The following is a 21,288-nucleotide window of genomic DNA, read 5'->3' on the forward strand; positions in this document are numbered from 1 at the left end:
ACCTCGGTAGGCTGTGGGGGCCAGAGACGTTTTATTTTCAGATGTCCAAGGTTATTGGTTCATCAAGAGCTAAAGGAAAATGCGACCGGGTTTTCATGAGTCCTGGTAAGAAAGCGGGCAGGGGATGGTCTGGGCGAGTGGAAATGAATTTGCTGTGAAGCCCCCAACCCTCAGTTGAGTGCCACCCCCACTCCAGTAGCCCCCAGAACACCAGGCTGGTAAGGCTGGGGCACAGTCGTTGCCTCAGGTAAGGAAGCGGAAGACCTGACCCCGCCCCGCCTTCAGTCCAGAGCACAGCGCCACCCGGCTGACCTGTCCTGCACACACATGGCCCACCCAGCTCTCCTATTAGGAGTTTTATGTGTATTTCTGATTTAATCATCACAGCAGCCCATAGAGAGTGGGGACTGCTATTATCTCTGGTTTACAGATGAGGAAACCGGGCTTAGAAAAATTAGCTACCGGCTTGAAGCCTCCCGAACAGGAGGTAAGAGTCTAAATCTAACTACTCTGTCTACACTGTGGCATAATCCTTTCACCACCACCATCATACTAGGTCCTTCCTGCTCACCTAGGCCCCACCTATTTTGGCTTCACAAAATGGGTGCAGGGTAGGGGGTGTGGGATACAGAGGTTGAAGGGGACGCAGTCTTTACCCTCAGTGCTTACAGGATTGTTGGAGACTTGGGACAGCCATCCAAAAACCAATCCCAATGGACAGTGCATCATGCAGGGCCTCAGTTTCTTTTTCTATAAAATGGGCATAACACCACTGATTTGACTGCAAGGTTATGAGGCTTCCATGAGATAACACCATTGGGAAAAAACTTGGTCTTGACACTCCTGTCCTGCTGAGATAGCAAAACAAAGAAGGGATTATGGGAGTAAGGACTAGAGACAGAGGGTGAGAAAAGATGGAGTGAGGAGGAATAAGGAATGGAAGCAGAGAAGCACAAAGACAGCTGAGAGAAGAGCACAAGGTAGGGTGCCCATGGCTGGGCTTTTACTGAGCACTTAGTGTGTGCCAGGCCTCGGGGTGCTTTATGTGCATAAAGCCATTCAATTTCCAACAGGGAGAGTGGAGGCAATTATTTCTACTTTACAGATGAACCTTCTAGTGCCTGACATGGGGGTGGACAACAGCCCAAAGGTTGCTGTGACAGGGCTCTTAACCTGACCTGGGGACCTGGAGGGATCACTGTGGGGCAAAAGGGCAGACAATCACATTCCCGGCTCCTGGAACAGGCCCATTCCTTCCCAAGATCTCTCTTCTTCCAGGACCGTCTCTGTGCCCAGTAACACAGACTTGGTAGAAAGCGGGGAGGGGCCATAGTAAATGCAAATGTTTTTGTTTTACACAATACCTGTTCTTATGGAAATAGAGAATACCACAAATGAGCTGGGAGAAAAGGAAAACCTCCTGAATCCCAATCCTTAGACACTGATGCATATATTTCTAATATTTATACCAAATGGGATCATAATGCATCTTGTATTTTGCAAGTTCTTTTTGAACTTTATTATCATGGACAGCTTTCCACATCAGTTAATATTCTTGTATAGCACTGAAATGACAACATGGTGTTCCACTGTTCAGCCACTGCAGAATGTTGTCTAACAATGTCCCAATTCAGCGGGCGTCTCTCACCCACTTTCACTTTCCTTGTGTCAGTTATCCATGATTAACTGAGCTCTGGAAATAGCTGAGTACAGTACAGTAAGATATTTTGAAAAAGAGGTGAACCATGTTCACCTAACTTTTATCATAATAGATTGCTATAATTGTTATTATAGTAGATTGTTATAATAACAGTAGATTGTTATAATTGTTCTATTACAGTAGATTGTTATGATTGTTCTATTGGATTATTAATGTTGTCAATCTCTTATCATGCCTAATTTATAAATTAAACTCTATCATAGGTACGTGCATATAGGAAAAGACATAGCGCATTTAGGGTTTGGTACTGTCTGAGGTTTCAGGCATCCATGGCAGGTCTTGGAACATATCCCCTGCAGATAAGGGGATAAGCTGATATTTGTGATGATTTAGAAGGTGGCATTGGATACCCTCATCACTAAGGTTCACATCATCATTTGCAGGAAAAAGACAACATCATACAGCCCTCAGGATCAGATAGGAAAGACAGAAGGGGTTTGCGGGAAGAGAAGGGAAGAGCGGCGAGCAGAGGGGCTGGTGGAATTTGCTTTCAGGTCATAGAAGATGCGGAAATTCCCTGCTTGTTAAAACAAGAGAGGAAATGGAGGGCTCTGATCTCAAGGGCATGGGCAGAGCCCAGTCAGCCCGGGGCTTGTGGGCTGCACGTTCCCTCTATCGTGCGGGGCCAGGGAGGCCCCCAGATGCTTCTGCTTCCCCCAGTCCAGCGCCAACTCCACTGAGCCTCCCCAACTTCTCTGTGTGTGCCTGACCCCAGCTGGCCTGCAGGGCCTTGAAGACAAGGACCACACTGGAATCATTTCTCTATTGCCCAAGTGCCTTGAGTAGGGCTAGGCAGAGTCACTGACAGTGAATGAGCACGTGAGACAATGAATGAGTGAGTGATTCTTGTAGAATTTAGAGAGGGCTCAGTCAGGTGCACAAGGAGAAGTAATGGGAGGCTATTTTCCAACCCTGTCGTTAGAGAGTCAGATGAATTGATGAGACATTGACTTGATTCCTTCTCAGCTGCTGGTTTATTCTGCATGTCCAACAAATTACTGAACCTCTCTGCCATCCAGTTTCCTTGTGGGTAAACTGGGGACGATAGGAGGTGGTGCTGGGGTTGATGAAGATAAGATGGGTGGCATTTTACTATATGTGATTATACCCAAAAAGAAAAAGGGAGGGTGAAAGCTCTGAGCCAGGTACCTGGCATCAACAGGATATTGATTGTTAGAAAATGCATGCATTCTTAAGGTGATCCAGGATTTGTTTTAATCAACTATGGTAAGACCCAAAGAAGTGACTGTCATGAATGAAAAAGTTTTTATCTCACAGATCCCTAGAAATGAGAGGCACAGCTCTCCCTGCAAGTCACCAGGGTCAGTCAGGAGGCAGAGGGGGCAGAAACACGTGGGTAAGAGCCTTTGCTGTGGTTTCCATGGGAAGGAATGGACAAGGCAGTGTAGCTACACTGAGTTGTCTAGGGGCATAGAGGGGAACAGTGGTCCTGACTGAGAGCTCAATGGAGGAGGTGGTTGGGGTGTGGGATCTGGACTGGTTGGTTTACATCTGAAAGTCACACTCACAGGAGTGGTTTCCAATCTATAGAAATTGGCTAGCCCTGGCAAGGGGCAGTCTCTCTACGGTCTGCAAGGTCCCAGACATGAAAGCATCAGAATACAGAAAATAAAAGACATGGTTTATATACTATGAGGCCCAGTGCATTAACAGGGCTCTGAGATCAGTTGAATTCAAATCTCAGTTTCATTGCTTTCGTGTTGGTGGCTTTTCATTTTTTGATTTTCATTTTTTGAATTAGGGTCTCATTCTGTCACCCAGGATGGAGTGCAGTGGTGTGATCACAGCTCACTGCAGCCTTAATTTCCCAGGCTCAAGCAATCCTCCCACCTCAGCTTCTCATGTAGCTGGTATGTACCATCACGCTTGGCTAATTCTTTTTTATTTTTGTAGAGACGGGGGTCTCACTTTGTTGCCCAGGCTGATCTTGAACTCCTGGACTCAAGCAGTCCTCCCAGCTCAGTCTCCCAAAGTGCTGGGATTACAGGCATGAACCACCATGCACAGTCTTGTTATGTGGCTTTTAGCAAGTCACTTAGCCATTCTGGTCCCTGTGCTATCGGCTGTAAAATGAGGACTACAGCAGCTACCTCTAGTGGTGTGTCAAGAGTGGCCAGCCAGGCCTCTGCCTGGGACACGGCTCAGTAAGGGCATGAAAACATCACTGGCATAAATCAGAAATCCAGCTCCAGTTAGCGCAGGTCTCCAGTCACGATAGCTTACAGAGTTGGCCAAATGGGAGCTTGAACCCTGGTCCTGCTAGTGTGGACGCTGCCTGGAATGGAAATTAAACCACGCTATTCCCTGGATGACCCACCTCAGCCGTAGATTTCTGTGCCAGGCTCTGCAAGCTGTATCCACTTGGCTGCAGCCATCAAGAGGGAATGTGAAGTTGCAAATCACAGCCAGCTGAGATTCAGAAACAGAACGAGGTATTATGTAGGGCTGTTGACCCCAGATGAGGGCTTTATTTTATTATCTACATTTTAGACTCTTTAATATGCCTCCCAAGATGCTGTCTGGTTTGGAAAATCACCTATAATAAATGCACATAATAAATCTCTTATTTTGAGCATAGAGAGGCATGCAATTTTTATTAATAAAAATAAGTTCCTCTCTGCACCCCTCCAAATAAGCGTTCCACAAGTATTTAAAGACAATCTGTTGAAAGGATGCCAGCTGGTCCACCTCCCAGAGCAACTAGCCAGTCTCAGTTGGGCCTCCCCTACTCACTGGGTGAAATGAAAGGGTGTTCTGGAAGGTGCCGGCATCTGCTCCCTTCCCTGTCATTTCGTGGGTCCCAGCCATTTCCGACCCTGGGCAAATCCATCCACTCACACTGTCCCTGGAGAAATCACACAAGGGCATAGGACCTCCTTCTTCTCCCTTGTCCTGAACTAGACCCTCCCCATCCTGCCATCCCTGGGGCTCCTGGCCTCCTGTCTCGCTCCCTCCTTCATCAGACACTCTGCAAATCTCTACCCTAGGACAAGGAGAGGAAAACACCCTGTGTGTCCATTATGGGGAAAATGGAGAGGATGCAATGCCCTGGCATGTAAGTGACAGATTTCACCACTTCGCAGCAGCATGATGGATCTTAAGACCTCACACAAGCCTGAGAAGGAAGAAAGGACAGGAGGAAAGAAAAAAGACAGGGAGAAATCGAGATATGGGACCCAATATATCCTACAAAAAATATATATGTATACAAATAGCAGCACATATTTTATAATTGAAAAGTACATGTCAAAACTGTAGAACGGTTGACTATGGGAGGAACAGAGCTGGGGTATGGAGCTAAGAGAGAAGAAATCAGTGAAAATAAAGGCTTTCTCCCACTAGATGGGGATGAGGTCAGGAAACGATCACCACAACCCTCTGCATCTGAGGCCCCATAAGAAATAAAACATAAGGAAAAACTAAATACAGACACATACACATACACACACACAGAGACAGAGAGAGAGAGAGAGAGAGAGAGAGAGAGAGAGAGAGAGAGAGGCAAATCCTACTTTAAAAATGACTTGTTTTTTGATTATTCCAATGAGCCATGCTTGCTCCATGCCTGGCTTTGGACATGCAATTCCCTCTGCATGAAATGCTGTTCCCCACCCTTTCAGCCACTTGACTTTGCCCATCCTTCAGCTCTCTCCATTTCCTGTCCTTCCCCCACCTGCCCCCGATCAGGCCAGGTGGCCGTACCTGTCGTATTAGTCAGCTCAGGCTGCTCTAACAGAACACTACAGACCAGGCAGCTTAAAGAACAGGAGTTTCTTTTCTCACAGTTCGGCAGGCTGGAAGTCCAGGATAAAGGTGCAACAGGGTTGGTTCCTGGTAAGGCCTCTCTACCCGGTTTGTAGACTGCCGCCTTCTTGCTGTGTCCTCACACAGCCTTTCCTGTGTGGATGCTCAAGGGGAGAGGGCTCTGGTGTCTCTTCCTCTCCTTATGAGGACACCAACTGTACCAGATTGGGGCCCCAAGCTGATGGTCTCATTTCACCTTAATCACCTCCCTAAAGGCCCTGTCTCCAATGATAATCACACTCTGAAGTATGGGGTTTAGGGCTTCCACATGTGAATGTGGGTGAGGGGGACATAATTTAGCCCCCAATACACCTCCTGCCTGTGTTTGTTTTCCTTCAACACTTCTCACGCACCTGCGCATATCCGAGGCTATCCTCTGAGCACGTCCATGTCAGGACTCACTCACCTTCGACGGTCATCCTCGCCTGCTCAAACGCATCTCTGCCCCCTCCTCCTTGCTGCAAAAACCACAGGCCCACATGATGTTTCAGCTGGCAAATCTAAAGGCTCCTCTCAGCCCACGGCCCTGGGACTTCGCCATGAGAGCCTGCCTTGCCTGGCCCTTGGACTCTGCCCTCTCCTCTCCTCTCCTTTTCTCTCCTCTTCTCTCTCTGCCTTTTGCCCCAGCAGTGGCTTCTTGCTGCTTCCACATGCCAGCCTGGCTCCCCTAGACCCACTCTCATTCCTCTCTGCATGGTTCCTGGGGGGTTTCTCCACACCATGACTCCCCTCTTCCCTGGCTCACTGGCCTGGCCACGTGGATGCCATAGGCCCCTCCAGCTCAGTACACCATGAATGAATTCATCCCTTTCCCTGACAAGCCTATTCTCTGTCTGGCCCCACCACTGGTGACACTGGAGGCTAGGGCATCCTCTGTGACTCCTCCATCAATCCCGCCATTGGACCAACCACCAAATGCTGTCCTCCCATCCTGCTGCTTGTCTCAGCTCCTTGCAGGATGGGGATTGCTTTGCTGTGCAGGGACACCAAGATGCGGGAAGCAGAGGCTGGACTCAAGATTCCTGCAGGAGGCAGATTTTGAGACAAGCAAGTGAAGGTGGTTGGATAGATGGAGAGGAGGATATTCAGCTGGTCTGCTCATGGCTCCATCTCTTCCAAGAAACAGAGACTCTCAAACTGTGTAACTGAGATGACTTTAATACAAAGACTACTCATCAAGTTGTGAACAAGGTTTGGGTGACCAGCAAGAGACAGTGCAGAACCCAAGAGCTAAGAGGGGTGGTGTCACTGCTCCTAGGCCTGATGGGGAGTGAAGGGGTGGTCACTGGAACAGAGACAAAAGAACAAGGTGGGAGCAACGGGCCAGAGCAGTGGGGTTCCAGCAGACAGAAGCAGCCAGCCCTAAGCAACCTCAAGTGTTCATGTATGTATGTACGTATTATTATTACTATTATTATTTTGAGACAGAGTTTTGCTCTTGTTGCCCAGGCTAGAATGCAATGGGAGATCCCGACTCATCACAACCTCCACCTCCTGGGTTCAAGCGATTCTCCTGCCTCAGCCTCCCAAGTATTTGGGATTACATGCTACCATGCTCAGCTAATTTTGTATTTTAATAGAGACAGGGTTTCTCCATGTTGGTCAGGCTGGTCTCAAACTCCCGACCTCAGGTGATCCGCCTGCCTTGGGCTCCCAAAGTGCTGGCATTATGGGCGTGAGCCACTGCACCCGGCCATAGTATTATTATTTAGGCATGAAAAGGCCAGCAGATTGGGAGAGGACTGGCACTGAAAAGATCATTTGTCCCTTAGAGTTCCCAGTGAGAAAGGGCTCACCATGCTATGAAGATCCACAGGGGAAACATCTGAGTGGGTCAGGAGACAGGGAGGGGAGATGGTAGGCAAGAGCCTCCATTGAGGTTTTGATGGGAAGGAAAAAAGAGACAGGGCAGGCAGGCTTAGGATTGCTGGTTTGAATAATTTTAGCTGATCTGGGGTGCAGAGTTACTGCCCTGCATCGTCTGGTTCCCAACCCTGGGGTGATCAGGGCAGGTGGAGTGTGACAGCTCCACAGGGGAGGAGGTGGAGGATGTGGGTTCTGGATCTGTGGGATGGCATTTGTAAAGCACACTCTTGAGTGAATGAATTGTTGACCATTTCTAGATCAGCCTGCCCTGGGAGGGGCAGACCCTTCAGAATTAGCAAGGCCTCAGAGGTCAAATAATCTGAATACAGAAAACAAAACACCTAGTGCATACACCACACAGAGAGGGAGCTAGGGGAACCAATATCCACCCCCACCCTTCTCCCCCACTCAGATCTGCGGATGTCGCGCCTTGGCCAAACCCAACAGGAATATGGAGAGTGAGGAAGATGGCTGGGACAGTCAGGGAGGGGAGTGGCTCTGAAGAGGGACTAGACTCAGCAGCCGCTAAACTAAGCTCCTGTGCAGACAACAGTTTTTTACTCTTTTTGAAATCTTCCCAATACATGCTAGCTGAATGGAAATGCCATCAGCCTGGGGAGATCCAACAGGGCTTGCAGAAGGAAATGCATCCTGAGCTGGGTTTTGAGGGATGAATAGGCATTTTCCAGGGAATGCTAGACACATAAATGGAAGAGCACAAGCAAAGGGATGGAGATTAACACAGTATGTTTGGCAAGCTGCAAGCAACAGTTCTGGATTGTGAAATTTCTGGGGAGGAGGCTGGCACAGAGCAGATTCCCTGGGAGTGTCTCTGCCCTCGGTCATTTCATTCTCCTCTCTGGGTCTCTCTGCAGAGCAACGTGTTCATGGATGTAAAGTGCTTCCAAGGGGGCTGGTACAGAGGAAAATGCTTGGTAAATGGTGGTGATTATCATAATGATGATTAGCATGCCTAATAACATCACCTCCCCTACTTCCCCACCTCTGGGGGGCCTCAAATAGGACAACATATTAGAAGTTCTTTGCAAAACAAAGGATCAACACAACACAAGGCAGAAACAAGGCCACAGGGCTCAGGGAACCATCTCCTGTGGGCAATGGTCTGGTTTCAGGGCAGGGGAGCCAGCCCAGAAGTCAGACCCAATGGCTCTGGCGCTCTGAGACAGGGGCGATGACTGGCCTGTTTGGGATTCGCTAGCCTCATCGATCAAATGATCCAGGGGATGAGGGAGAATGCCAGGGTCCATTTCCCATCTGTGATCAGCCTTGACTCCAAGTCCATACTCCACACCCAGTTTTCTGGAAGAGGGAGAAATAGCCCTCGGGGGCCAAAGAATATAATACCCTTGGATGCCCCGGCTGTGTGAGACCGTCTGAGAGGCCTTTATCACTGCACACAGCGGCTGCCAAAGTCAGACCTAACTCCTTCCCAGGAAATTCTTGGCTCTGCTTGTGAGCAGCCCGTCTGGTGGAATTAATTTCAGCCTATATGATGCTAACGCCATGCAAACAGAGACATATAAAACAGTCCTCCCAAGGCTTTGCATGGCAATAAAGACTGAACCGTGCTTAATTTATGCACATTGCAAGGCTACCCTCTGCAGGAAGCATAAAGCCATCCCTTGTGGGGCTGGAACAGTAAGGGGCTCCTCGTGCCCCTGGGCCTCATGGAGGGAGCTCATTCCCTCTTCCCAGGCTCCTTCCATCTTTCTGTGTGGATTGTGGATTTCCAGACTTGGGCTCTGGCCTTTATCAGTGAGACAGCCCTGGTGTAGGGGATCTGCAAGGACTGTAGAGCTGGAGGTGAAACTATGTCCTCTGTTCCATGCAAACCACTGCGGAAGGGTCACTTGGAAGGTGATCTGCATCCTTGGAAGGTGTCACGGGGCTATCATCTGCTAATGGTAGAAAGAGATTTTGAGATCATCCAGTTCAGACCCAGGCGAGTTCAGAGATTTAAAATGACGCAACCAAAGTCATACAACACACTCGTGGAAGGATCTGGATTTTGACATCAGAGTAGGGGTGGTGCAAGTTCAAAAATTTGGAGTTGGAGAGTCCTGGGTTAAAACCCAGGATCTGCCAGATCCTTGCTTTCTGACTTCAAGCAAGTTATTTCAGCTCTCTGTGCTTTGGTTTCCTTGTTCATAAAGTAAGTGCACCATGGGAATTCTGGGAGAATTAAGGGAGATACTGTTTGTTCAGCATAACCACATGCCCATCCAGTAGTAGTAGCTATTGTTATTATGGCTTCTGAGTAAATGCATATTTTAGTGTGGGTTTCTTTCAAGCCAAGACAGGGATTTAGGCATAAGCAGTGATATGTTTGGGATCTGTGTCCCCACCAAAATCTCGTGTCAAATTCTAATCCCCAAAGTTGGAAGTGGGGCCCTGTGGGAGGTGATTGGATCGTGGGGGTGGTCCTTCATGAATGGTTTAGCACTATCCCCTTGGTGCTGCTCTTATGACAGTGAGTGAGTTATCACAAGATCTGGTTGTTTAAAAGTGTGGAGCACCTCCTCCCTCTCTCTCTTGCTCCTGCTCCTGTCTTGTGAGATGCCTCGATCCCCGTTTGCCTTCCACCATGATTGTAAGCTTTCTGGGACCTCCCCAGAAGCTGAGCAGGTGCCAGAGCCATGCTTCCTGTACAGCCCATGGAACTGTGAGCCAATTAAACTTTTTCCTTATAAATGACAGTCTCAGGTATTTCTTTAGAGCAGTGTGAGAATGGACTTAAACACGTCCCTTATTAAGGAAGATGATCCCAGGAAGCAGGAGTAGGGGAACAAGGCGAGTGAGATAGGAAAGCAGAAAAGGAAACCAGTGTGAGGGTTTGCTATTGTCTCAGTCCATTCACCCTGCTATAACAAAACTCTATAAACTGGGTGGCTTATAAACAACAGACATTTATTCCTTACAGTTCTGGAGGCTGGCAAGTCCAAGACCAAAGCACTGCAGATTCAGTGTCTTGAGAAGCCTGCTTTATAGTTTCCAGATAAGGCCTTCTTATGATTTCTAGATGAGGCCTTCTTATGGTTTCTAGATGAGGCCTTCTTGCTGCATCTTCACATTGTGGAAGGGGCAAGGGAGCTCTCTGGGCCTCATTTGTCCCAGTCATGAGGTCTCTACCCCCATGATCTAATCATCTCCCAGAGACCCCACCCTCTGATACTATAATATTGGTGATTAAGTTTCAACACATGAATTTGAAAAGATACAAACATTCAGATCATAACAGTTACCATGAATGCTGCTGTGGGCAAAGGGAGCTCAATTCTGCTGGTGGACTTTATAGAGAAATTTATAAAACTATCGAGGATATAAAAAAGACCTAAATAAATGAAATGATGGAGCACGGAAGAACCAGAATGGTATTATATTGTTTTTTGCTTTTGTGTTTTTGTTTTTGAGATGGAGTCTTGCTCTTGTTGCCCAGGCTAGAGTGCAATGTTGGGATCTCAGCTCACTGCAACCCCTGCCTCCTGAGTTTAAGCAATTCTCCTGTCTCAGCTTCCCAGGTAGCTGGAATTACAAGCAGGTGCCACCACGCCTGGCTAATTTTTGTATTTTTAGTAGAGATGGGGTTTCGCCATGTTGGCCAGGCTGGTCTCGAACTCCTGACCTCAAGTGATCCACCCATCTCAGCCTCTCAAAGTGCTTGGATTACAGGCATGAGCCACTGTGCCCAGCTGGTGTTATACTGTTAAAAGCAAAACTGTAGACAATTGAAAGAGTTTAATTGAACAAAGAATGATTTGCAAATCAGGCAACCTTCCGAACCACAGTAGGCTCAGAGACTCCAGTGCAGCCATGTGGTGGAAGAACATTTATGGTCAGAAAAAGGAAAGTGACCTACAGAAAATAGAATTGAGGCACAGAAACAGCTAGATTGGTTATAGCTTGACATTTGCCTTATTTGAACAGTTTGAACAGTTGGCTGTCTTTAATTCGCCCAAACACAGTGACTGGCACTAGAGTAGGTTAGTCTGTTTACACATCCAATTCAGTTGATTCAGTTGCAGTTTATTACATACAGAGAAACCTTTAGACTGAACTTAAAGTATATAAGGAGGCAACAACTTTAGGCTAAACTTGATTTAACAATATTAGTTAAGGTCTGGCCAGGGAAAGAGAAACCATTCTGGGAACTCTAAGGATGAAGAGATATGATACAGAAGTAGAGGTTTTCGTAGTCTTTGGAAAGCTGAAGGAGCAAAACCCAGGAAGGGCATGGTCAGGAATTCTGAGGTTTCTGGAATCACAGGGCAGACGCTGGAGCCTAATGTGAGTGCTTCTCAAAAAGATGCTCAAAGTTGTGGTCAAAATTCCATGTCTGTGCTTTGCAATACACACAGAGTCCCAGAGAGAAGAAAGAGGCTTTCACTTCCTCCCTCCAACCTCATGCCAGTGCCTCGCATGATGGACTCTCACTGGGCCCATGAACAACAGAGTCTGGGAAACGTAGTTTTCAGGCTCCATGATCCAGAGGCACAGGGAAGAGCTCAGGATGGTGAGGCTGGTAGTGAGAATGAACACACAATATTTGGCATAGACATAGATATTGATCTCCTTCCACCCCCAGATTTATCGGCAAATGCAATGAGATGTCAACTGAATCCTTGAGAATTGTAAGAGTCATAAAAATGAATGAAGATGTGAGGATAACCAAGATATTGTTGAATAAAAGGAAGAAGAAAGAGGCACCAGAGAAGGAGAAAGGGTGTCCCAAGACCACCCCAGGTTTAATGATTCACCAGGAGACTCACAGGACTTGACATGTGGTCACCCTCATAGCTATAACTTATGACAGTTAAGGATGCAAAGTAAAATTATCAAAGGGAAAAGGCACAGGGGCAAAGTCCAGAGGAAACTGGGTGCAAGCTTCTAAGGGTCCTCTCCCAGTAGAGTCTCATGGGACTCACTTGATTCTTCCAGCAATGAGCTATGACAGCATATCTATCAGGGAAGGCCACTGAGACTCATCATCTAGGGTTTTTACTGCAGCCTGGATACATGGGCCCCCTCTGCCTGACATGCACCAAACTTCCAGACTCCTGGAAGTAAAGCAGGTGGCCAACATGAACCTAGTGTTTGCACAAATGGTTTAGGCACAGTGAGCCACTCTTATCAGTTCTGGAAATGGTGGCAACCATCCCCAAATCCAGGTTCCCAGACATCATTCTAGGACCAACTTTGTAAGCAGGACTTTCTAAAGAGAGCAGTGTCAGGCCTGCTATATGAGCTCTTTTCTCCACAAAGGGGAACAGGTCCGACCAGAGAGCAAAACTTATTATATACTGTATTAATGACATTGTAGTGTTGACCCAGGGGTAAGATGTAGATTAGTAAAACTGAATAAAGAGCATGAGAGAGGTAGACTTCCCCACTCCCACATATAGGTACAAAGATAGCATTACAAATATTGGAGAAAAAGTATTATTCAAGAAATGGTTTGTAATAATCAGGAAGCCTTATGAAATTAAATACATTGGATCCCTTACTCATTTCATTCACAAAAATATACTTCTCCTCAACAAAAGATTAAATATAAAAAAGACACTTTAAAATAAAAGTTTATTGAAGGTAAAGATACCTTAAAATGCAAAAAAGGAGTAGGAGAGTTCATGACATTGAATTTGGCAACGATTTCTTGGATATGAACTCCAAAGCACAATCTAAAAAAGAAACAAATAGATAAGCAGGATTTCATCAAAATTAAAAGCTTTTGTGTATCAAAGAGCACTATCAACAGAGTAAAAAGGCGGCTCATAAAATGGGAGAAAAAATTTGCAAATTATGAATCTGATAAGGGATTTAAATCCAGAATAAAGAACTCCTAGAACTCAAAAACAACAAAAAAGAAACAGTACGATTCAAAAATGGGCAAAGGACTTGAATAGACATTTCTCCCAAAAAGATATACAAATGGCCAATAAACATATGAAAAGATACTCAACATCACTAATCATTAGGGAAATGCAAATCAAAACCAGGATACCACTGCACACCCATTAGGATGATTATTATTTAAAAAAAATATCAAGTGTTGGTGAGAAAGTGGAGAAATTGGAACCCTTGTATATTATTGATACGAATGTGAAATGATACAGCCACTGTGGAAAACATAATAGAAATTACCCCAAACAATTAAAAATATGATCCAGCAATTCCACTTCTGGGTTTACATCTAAAAGAGGTGAAAGCAGGGACTCAAACAGATATTTGTACACCTATGCTTAGAGCAGCATTATTCCCAATAGCCAAAATGTTGGAAGTAACTCAACTGTTGCATGAGTCCATTCTCACACTGCTATAAAGAACTACCTGAGACTAGGTAATTCATGAAGAAAAGAGGTTTAATTGACACACAGTTCTGCAGGAAAAAATGGCTGGGAGGCCTGAGGAAACTTACAATCATGGCTAAAGACAAAGGAGAAGCAAACAACTTATTCATATGGCAGCAGGAGATATAGAGAGATGGGAAAAGTGCTACAGACTTTTAAACAACCTCCTTTTTGAGAAGAAACAATCAGATCTCATGAGAATTCATTCACTAGAATAGCAAGGGGGAAGTCTGCCCCCATGAATCAATACCTCCCCCCAGGCCCTCCTTTGACACATGGGGATTACAGTTCAACATGAGATTTTGGTGGGAACACAGAGCTAAACCTTATCATTCCACCCCAGCCCCTCCCAAATCTCATGCCCTTCTCACATTTCAAAACCAATCCTGCCTTCCCAACAGTCCCCCAAAATCTTAACTCATTCCAGCATTAACTTAAAATTCCAAGTTAAAGTCTCATCTGAGACAAGGCAAGTACCTTTTGCCTATGAGTCCATAAAATCTAAAACAAGTCAGTTACTTCCAAGATATAATTGGGTACAGACATTGCATAAATACAGATTACAGGTGTTGGGTGAATATTTCCTCTCCAAATAGGAGAAATTGACTGAAGCAAAGGGACTACAGGCCCCATGCAAGTCCAAAACCCAGCAGGGTAGTCATTAAATTGTAAAGCTCCAAAATCTTCTTTGACTCCATGTCTCACATCCAGGGCATGTTAATGCTAGGAGTGAGCTCCCAAGGCCTTGGGCAGCTCCACTCCTGTGGCTCTGCAGGGTACAGCCCCCATGGCTGTTTTTACAGGCTGGTGCTGAGTGCCTGCAGCTTTTCCAGGAGCATGGTGCAAGCCGTCAGTGGATCTAGCATTCTGGGATCTGGAGGATGAGGGCCCTCTTCTCACAGCTCCACTAGGCAGTGCCCCAGTGGGCACTTTCTGTGGGGGCTCCAACCCTGCATTTCCCCGCCTGCACCCCCTGACACTGTCCTACCAGAGGTTATCCAAGAGGGCTCCACTCCTGCAGCAGACTTCTGCCTGGACATTGAGGCATTTCCATACATCTTCCAAAATCTAGGCAGAGGTTCCCAACCTCAACTCTTGCCTTCTGTGCCCCCACAGGCCCAACACCACATGGAAGTTGCCAAGGCTTGGGGCTTAAAGGTTTTGAAGCAATAGCCTGAGCTGTACCTTGACCCCTTTTAGCTACAGCTGGAACTGGAGCACTGGGATGCAGGATGCCATATCCTGAGGCTGCACAGAGATGCAGGGCCCTGAGCCCAGCCCACAAAACCATTTTTCCTTCTTAGGCCTTCAGGTCTGTGATGAGAAGGGCTGCCCTGAAGGTCTCTGAAATGCCCTGTATACATTTTCCCCATTGTCTTGGTGATTAACATTCAGCTTCTCTTTACTTATGCAAATTTCTGCAGCCAGCAGCTTGAATTTCTCCCTGCAAAATGGGTTTTTCTTTTCTAGCACATGGTTAGGCCTCAAATTTTCCAAACTTTTACCCTATGCTTCCCTTTTAAACAGAAGTTCCAATTTTAGACTACCTCTGTGAACGCATATGAGCGTATACTTTTAGAAAAAGCCAGGTCACCTCTTGAACGCTTGGCTGCTTAGAAATTTCTTCTGACAGATATGCTAAATCATCTATCTCAAGTTCAAGGTATCACAGATCTCTAGGACGGGGGAAAATGCTGGCAGTCTCTTTGCTGAAGAATAGCTAGAGTGACTTTTTCTCCAGTTCCCAATAAGTTCCTCATCTCCATCTGAGACCACCTCAGCCTGTACTTCATTGTCCATATCACTATCAGCATTTTGGTCACAACCATTCAACAAGTCTCTAGAAAGTTCTGAACTTTCCCACATCTTCCCATCTTCTTCTGGCCCCTCCATACTGTTCCAACCTCTGCCCACTACCCAGTTCCAAAGTCACTTCCACATTTTCAGGTATCTTTATAGCAATGCCCCACTTTCCTGGTACCAATTTTCTGTATTAGTTCGTTCTCACACAGCTATAAAGAACTACCTGAGACTGGGTAATTTATCAAGAAAAGAGGTTTAATTGGCTCTCAGTTCCATAGGCTTAACAAGAAGTATGGCTAGGAGGCCTCAGGAAGCTTATAATCAAGGTGGAAAGCAAGGGGGAAGCAACTTTTTCACATGGCAGCAGGGGAAAGAGAGAGATAAGGGGAGTGCTACAAACTTTTGAACAACTAGATCTCGTGAGAACTCACTCACTGGAATGGTAAGGGGGATGTCTGCCCCCATGAATCAATCACCTCCTACCAGGCCTTCCTTCAACATCTGGGGATTACAGTTCAACATGAAATTTGGATGGGGACACCAAACTATATTAACTGTCTATCAATGGATGAGGGATAAACAAAATGTGGTACACACACACAAACACACACACACACACACACACACACACTAAAAGATTACTCAGTCTTAAAAAGAAGGGAAATTTTGATATACATTACAACATAAATGAACTGTGAAGACCTTACGCTCAGTTAAATAAGCCAATTAAAAAAGATAAATATTTTATAATTCCACTTTTAAATGAGGTACATAAAATAGTCAGTTCATAGAGACAAAAAGTAGAATGGTGGGTACTGGGGATAGGGGAAGGGGAATGGGGAGTTAGCATTTAATGGGGAAAGAGTTTCAACTGGGGAGGATGAAAAAGTTCTGGAGATGGATGGTGGTGACGGTTACACAGCAACGTGAATATACTTAATGGCACAGAACTATAGACTTTAAAATGTTTAAAATGGTAAGTCTTATGTGATGTGTATTTTATAACAATAAAAACCACAAATCACAAACATATGAATAACTGTGACTACATGGAAATTTAATGCATGTAAGACAAAAAGCACCACAAAAATGTAAAAGACAGCTTGAGAGGATATATTAGCAACCTTTAGAATAGGCAACAAATTAAAATGCTTTTAAGCCCTTGAGAATAAGACAGACAGCATAATAGAAAATAAATGGACAAAATATATGAGAGACAGTTCACAGAACAGAAAGTCCAAATGGTGTATAAACATATAAAAACATGCTCGTCCTTGCTAGGAATCATAAAACCACAAGATCAAGCAATGACAATACCATACTACTGTCACCAGACAGGCAAACAATATTAAGCCTGATAACAGTAGTGCGGATGGGATGTTTGCAGATGGGAACTTCTGCACAATTCCAGAAAGGTATGCCTATGCGGTGACTTGAGAGCAACTGGCAATATTCAGCAAAATGGAAAATGCACACAATTTGAAGAAGTTGAAATATTTAGTTGAAATATGCATCACTGACAAAGACTTTGTACCAAAAATATATAACTGTACCTACAGAGCCATCTAACAGCTATATTATAGCCACTCTCAGATCCCTTGTGACGCCTAAAAGCACCAAAAAGAAAACCATGAAGTCCCTCTGTCTCTGGCTGGCTGGATGTTTAAGGCGGGAGGAGACAGAAACGTGTTCAATATAGGTTAGATTTTGTTTCAGTGATGGATTTCAAATTTCTTATTAAGTTATTAAAAATAATTAAAAGATAGATGATAGTGTCTTAGTCTGTTTGTTCTGCTATAGCAAAATACCTGAGACTGGGTAATTTATAAACAATAGAATGTATTCTCACAGTTCTGGAGGCTGGGAAATCCAAGATCAAGGTGCTGGTAGATTCAGCGTCTGCTGAGAGTCTATTCCCTGCTTCCAAGATGGCGCCCTGTTGTTGTGTCCACACAGGGTGGAAGGGCAAAAGGGATAGATGCTGTCCTCACATGGGCAGAAGAGATCCCATGCTCTCAAGCCCTTTTATAAGGTCCCTTGTGATGTTGTAAAATATGTATTTGCTGTTGGTCTTCATCCCAGTGTCCTGGCATCCAACTCCTAGAATCCTTAGAATCTTCAAAGTGATGTGCCTTTTTATATACTAATGAGTTGACTGATGGCTGGCAACCCTAGGTTGCTTCAAATCAGGGGTTGGAAAGACCAAGGCAAGATTAGAAGATTGGATCTTTCAGCCCCCCAACCCCCACCTCCAGAAAGGAGAGAGGGGTTAAAAGTTATCTTAATCACCAATGACTAATGATTTAATCAACCATGGCTATGTAATGAAGCTTCCATAAAAAAACAAAAGGACTGAGTTAGGAGAGCTTCAGGAGAGTTGAACACATAGAGGTCCCTGAAGGGTGATGCACCTGGTGAGGGCATGGAAGCTCTGGGCCCCTTTCCCCATATCTCAGCCTATGCATCTCTTCACCTGTATCCTTTGTAATATCCTTTATAACAAACCAGTAAATGTAAGTAGGCATCTCCCTGAGATCTTTGAGCCACTCTAGCAAATTAATTCAACCCAAAGACAGGGTCTTGGGAATCCTAATTTATAGCCAGTGGGTCAGAAGCACAGATAAGGCAATCTGGAGCTTGTGATTGGCATCTGAAGTCGGAGGCAGCCTTGTGGGACTGAGCCCTCAACCTGTGGGATCTGACACTGTTTCCAGGTGGACAATGTCAGAACCGAACTGAATTACAGGACACTTTGCTGGTGTCCACTACAGAACCGACTGCTTTTTTGATGTGTGGAAGGAAAAACCCCACATATCTAGTGACAGAAATATGTTGCGAGAATTTATTAAGAGAAAGTGAGTTTGTTTATTCCCATATTCACAGAGCCTTAATCCCACCCAAAAGCTTTCACCTGCATGACTTAATCACCTACTAACTGTCTCACCTCTTACTACTATCACACTGAGATTAAGTTTCAACATATCAATTTTGGGGGATACATTTGGACCTACATTGATAGATATATACATAAAGAGACAGAGAGATGAGAGAGAGAGATAGGTAGATAGATAGATACACAGATAGATAGATAGAGCAAATAAGTGAGCCATGCATAGATCACTAATGAGAGTTTGTTGAATCAAGAATGATAAATAGTTTAGTTTTGTGCAGTAATAAAAGAAGAAAGAAACAACAGGAGAGGGAGAGATGGAGAAAGGAAAATGCATATTCTCTATGACTCAATAGGTACAGTCCTTGGTCTATATGCTAGAAGAACTTATGCACAAGAAAACACAAATAAAGATGTTTCCTTCAGTGCTGTTTATAATGTCAAAGAATTGACAGCAACATCTACACCAATCAATACGGAAATGGAAAGATCAGTGGTACTATAGTTATATGACCGAATGCCACATAATAGTTAAAATGCACTAGCCAGATCTGTTTGGATCAGCAAGGTTAGAGAGTGGGAAGAAGATCAAGTAGGAAAAAGATAAGCTGTGCAAAAATATGTACAGTAAGAAACATCTGTAAAATTTGAAGCCGAGAAAACAATATTATATGCAGTATTCTTTATGAACACATGCATATACTGTAAAAACATGAAAACCTGGATAGGAAAGTCACCCTCATATTCAGAAAATAGTTGTCTCTGAGATACCACAGAGAGACTGGGCCCAGAGGAGGGCAGAGATGGGACTCCAGCTATGTCTACAGTGCTTAATTTATTTTGAAAATAAAAATTTGAGCAAATAGGAGAAAATATTAACATTAGGAAATCTTGGTTGTGGAGCATGGGTCTTTGTTATGTTGCCCTCAGTAATTGTTTTTGTGTTTGAACATTTAAATCAAGAGCAAAATAAAAGAAAGGCTTCTATCCTCAGTAGGATCCAGGATTTCTCTCTGGAACATTTCGCAGCCCCCCTCAGTCCCAGCAGGAAGCCTAAAGCCCCAGGGAACGAAACCAAGAGGCGCCCCAGGTCCAGTTAGAGAGATTCACGAAAGTTCACCTTGACACTTGGGTCTGTTTGTTTCCCCTCTCTAAGCCTCGGTTTCCTCATCTGTAATATGAGGAAAATGGAGCATCTGCCTCACAGGACTGGTGAGAATTGAATGGACTGAGCTCTGGTTCATCGCAATCCCAGCAAACGCTACAGCCTTCTGACTGTGAGCATTATTACACTAGTTATCTCTTATCCCCAATATTTACCAAATATGAAGAGGAAAATCAAGTGCCCTAAGGACTTTCTTCATTCATGACCTTTCTTTCTTAAGCTGGAGGTCAAACCCAGGATGTCTTAAATATGAAAAGATGACCAATGGAGAACAAGCAGCAGTGAATACGTCTCTGGCCACAGACTTAAAACTCAAGCTTCAGAGTGACTTGCCAAAAGCCTCCCAGCCTGAGATTTAGAGTCATTGGAATAATTCTTCGGGATAGGTCCCTGCCCTACCTCCAGTACAGATTCTGTTAGCCTGACTGTGTTTGTTCAGATTTCAGGGACTTGCCGAATCTTCTCGCCATGTGGTCTTGTCTTCCAAACAATCTCTCCTAGAAACCCCACCCTAGGTCAGCTGTCCAGATATGAGCCAAAGGCCATGGGCTAAGATCTGTGTTCCTGACTCACGCAGACCAGGCGCCCAGGGCGGAGTCTGGCCTGAGTTCCCATGAGTCACTAAAGCATGGGCCAAGGTTGACACTTGGAAGGCGACATTCTACAGTTTCCCATCAGGAGGTGCCTGCAGTGACAGCTCAGGTTCACACTGAATCTTGGGCACATAGGTGCCTCTATGCCATGTATACCTTTGTACATGTTTAAAGAGGCCAGATTTTCTATGAAATGTGAAAGGAACGAAAAGGTGGCCGTGTGTGTGCATTGCATATTCAGAGTTTCACTGTTTTCACAGCGACATTGTCAAACATGTTTCATGAATCCCTATCCTTCAGAGGTAGGAACTGAGAAGAACTCAGAGGGAAGGTCAACTGGCCACATTCCCACAGCTAGGGAGGAGCAGAACTGGGCCTGGGACTCATGAGTTCAGATTCTGAGCTGCTACTCTGCCCACTCCTCCCTCTGTGTCAGTCCAGATACTCTAAGAAGCAGATGCCCAGGTGGGATGAAATGTGCAAAGGGGAAACATCTTCCTCTTTTGTTAGGGGAAACAGCTGAAAGAGGAAACAGGGAAGGCTGGGGAACTACATGGCCAGGTGCCCCCATGAAGGAGAGAGGGAAGGGAGGTTGGTGGAAGTACCCTAGAGGTGCAGCCTAGAGAGGGTTGAGCAAAGCCACTGTCACGTCTTCAAACCAAAGTCACTGTCAGGGAACTTCAGTTTCTCCCAACCCTCAGAGAGCAGCCGCTGGGGCCCTTGGTCCATAGCTCCTTGTCTTGGAGGTCTTCACAGCACACTCATGATTGCCATACTGTCCGGTTCCCTTGAGATGTGGTTCAACATTTTGAAAAGCTATTTGCCAATACATCTCAGGAAACTTAAAATGAGCACAGCCTTTCCTCTATGTACTCCCTGTTCTAATGAGTTATCCTAAGGGAACAGGATAACTCCAGGTCCAGAGATGTCTTTATACACAGCATTGCTGAGGGTAGTGTCAGTTAGAAAAATAAATAAATGTGCATGCATACAGATATACACAGAAATGATTTGTTTGATAGATGAGATGGCACTTGTAGGGTCATCTGCAGAGCACGTGG

General features: G+C 45.2%; 1 long non-coding RNA gene across 1 annotated transcript in view; it reads right to left on the bottom strand.

The window, feature by feature from the left end:
• Positions 1-1,493: 1,493 nt before the first annotated feature.
• Positions 1,494-21,288, bottom strand: part of LOC114678130 (uncharacterized) — a 60,257-nt gene continuing 40,462 nt past the window's right edge. The window contains exon 3 of the long non-coding RNA XR_003729394.2: positions 1,494-1,693. This is a non-coding gene — a long non-coding RNA (uncharacterized LOC114678130). The remainder of the gene's footprint in view (positions 1,694-21,288) is intronic.

The sequence above is a fragment of the Macaca mulatta genome, chromosome 5, assembly GCF_049350105.2.
Source record: "Macaca mulatta isolate MMU2019108-1 chromosome 5, T2T-MMU8v2.0, whole genome shotgun sequence".
NCBI lineage: Eukaryota > Metazoa > Chordata > Mammalia > Primates > Cercopithecidae > Macaca > Macaca mulatta.